Below are 2,884 nucleotides of genomic sequence, written 5' to 3'. Positions count from 1 at the left end.
AACCTGAATGTAAATATGGCTGGGTAAAGTACTTTTTGAGAAGCATTTATTTCATTTCATTTATTTTTTTTTACTATATCCCATCATTGCCTTTGGGTTTTTAGGGTTGCTTGTGACAAACCTGCTGTGAATCTTAAGAATGCTCCTTTGTATGTATTTTTTTTAAAATTCTGCTGTCTTCAGTGTCTGGGATGTTCCTTATGATGTTTTGCTTTGGATCTCTTTTAGCTGGTATTCTTCAGGCATGCAGGATGTGGTCGCATTCACTCTTTTTTTGGCGGGGGGGGGGGGCTTCCGGTGGAGACCAGAAGGCCTGCTGGACAAATTCTAAAAGAGCTGTAACACTTGCATTCACTCTTTAGCTCTGAGAACTGATATCCTTGACTGTTGATTATTTTTCTTCCTGGGCCTCTGGGAATCCCATTATTATTATGTTGTCTCTATTGAGTTTATTTCAGAATTATATTTTGATCAGTTCACTTCTTTGAGGATTTTTTCTATTCTCTGATCATTTAATCTTCTATTAATGAAGTTTCTATGAAGCTCATCTTCCAGCTCACTGATTCTGTTTCAGCAGCTGTTACTCTCCTGGTGAGGCTTTTCAGTAAATTTTTCATTTACCTACCAAGTTTGTCATTCCTGTTATTTCACTTTGACGTTTTCTCATTTCTACTTTCATATCATCTTGATTATATTTGTGGTTTCTTCAATTTGTTCCATAGTTTCTTTGAGTTCTTTGAATATCCTTCATATTTCCTCTCTAAAATCTTTATCTGAGAGACTATATATAAGTGCCTGTACTTCTTGTATCTGCAGAGTTATCTTCATTCTCTAAGCTGATGGTGTCATGTGTTGTTTCCCCATTGTATTCTTTTTTTTTTTGGGTCACACCCGGCAGTGCTCAGGGGTTACTCCTGGCACTATGCTCAGAAAATCGCCCCTGGATTCGAAGCACCTTCCTTCTGTATAAAAGGCAAAGGCCTTACCTCCATGCTATCTCTCCAGCTCCTCCCATTGGATTCTTTAGAGTGTGGTTTTTCTACATGTTGTGCTAGGGTTCATTGACTAGACTAGATAAGCTTTCTTTTCATTGAGCATAACTTTATGGGTCCTATCTGCTGCTTACTGCCACCTGTGGGCATGGTGGTGGGGTGGCTTACCACACACACTGCACCTCTTTCTGGGTTCAATCTTGAATTTAAAAATATTTAAAATAGGATCCAATTATCAGACTTTTCTAAATATCACAATATACTTTATTTTTGCTTCTTTTTTTGGAGTCACACCCAACAATTATCAGAACTTGGATCACTCTGGTAATACTTGGGAGACAATATGGGGTACTGGGGATCAAACCCTGGATGGACATTTGCAAGGTGGGTGCCCATGTACTATATTTCCACCTCATATGTTTTTTACCAAAGTATTTTCTAAAAATTTTTAGAGATTGCAAATGAAACTATCTGAAATGGTATTTGGAATTTCAATTATTATTCTCAGATACCCTTTTTGACTTAAAATCCTTCATTTTCTTTTTGCTTGTAGTTATTTTCAATTTTTAAAACATGTTGACTGAAAGGATACTTGATAAAACATCTCTCTTTTTGGTTTTATGGAAATATGTTTTGTGACTAAGCATGTAGTTGATCCTGGAGAATGTCCCTAGAGAAGAATAAAATATTGAGGGTTGGTGATTAAAAGGAACTATCTATATCTGCTAGGTCTATTCTATTTCTTACATTAAAGTTAGTGTTTCTTTTCTTCTTAAACATTTTTATTATAAATCATGATTTACCAAGTTATTCATAATATAATTGTCTCAGGCATTAAATGTTTCAACACTAATATCACCATCAACGTGACCTTTTCTCTACAAATGTACTGTTTTCCACCCCAGCCTGCTCCCTGAAAGGCATAAATAAACAAATTCACTTGATATTTTTTTTACATTACAATGGCAAATGAAATTATCCAACTTAGATCAATAATAGTCAATTTATGATAGTCATTATTTTTCAAATGTCACTTTGGTTATTTATGGATCTATTGTGGTAATCAGTGCTTGTTATCTTCTGTGTTATTTTTTAGACTCACTGAATTTGGTAGTCTTTTCTGTGACTTTTTCGTAATATTTGCTGTGATTCTATTGGGATGGTGGTATTATAAAATTTGGAGGTGTAACATATGTGATAGCATAGTTAGAAGCTATAGATCTGGAACAACTTGTCGGATTGGCAGTTTGATGAGGTTCAGCTTTGGAGCTGGGTCAATTCTATTCCAGAGAGTGTCAGGTGTGACTCTGGGCTGCTGTGCTTTCAGGTAGAGAGGGGAAATATGTCTGCCTTCACTCTAAGAAGGCCTTCTTAGAATGAGGGCCCCACCGAGTGTTATCAGCTCATACTAACTTATCTGGTAAGATTTGGTGGCCACCATGTTCTTTTGGAATTTAGTTGTGGAGCTGGGCCTTTTTTTCCTGCTTGACAAGATAGCATGTGTGGGAGAGCTACTATAAGGGTAGCGTTTCTTTGCCTAGTTCATCTTTCCAGCAATGATAGTGTTAAAATCTCCCACCTCTTTTGTATTACTGCCAATCTCTTCCTTCAGGCCTATTAGAAATCACTTAAAATATTTTTTTTTTTTTTTTTTTTTTTTTTGGTTTTTGGGCCACACCCTGTGACGCTCAGGGGTTACTCCTGGCTATGCGCTCAGAAGTTGCTCCTGGCTTCTTGGGGGACCATATGGGACGCCGGGGGATCGAACCGCGGTCCATCCTAGGCTAGCGCAGGCAAGGCAGGCACCTTACCTCCAGCGCCACCGCCCGGCCCCCACTTAAAATATTTTGATGGCCTATCATTAGGTGCATATATAAATGTATAAGTATGAG

General features: G+C 37.6%; 1 non-coding gene across 1 annotated transcript; it reads right to left on the bottom strand.

Annotated features, from left to right (window-relative positions):
- Positions 1–285: 285 nt before the first annotated feature.
- On the bottom strand, positions 286–347 carry LOC126004939 (U7 small nuclear RNA). The gene has a single exon (XR_007494143.1). It is a non-coding gene; the product is annotated as a U7 small nuclear RNA (small nuclear RNA).
- Between the last annotated feature and the right edge of the window lie 2,537 nt (positions 348–2,884).

Source organism: Suncus etruscus, chromosome 3 (assembly GCF_024139225.1).
Source record: "Suncus etruscus isolate mSunEtr1 chromosome 3, mSunEtr1.pri.cur, whole genome shotgun sequence".
Taxonomy (NCBI): Eukaryota; Metazoa; Chordata; class Mammalia; order Eulipotyphla; family Soricidae; genus Suncus; species Suncus etruscus.
This window is presented reverse-complemented; position numbering and strand designations above follow the sequence as displayed.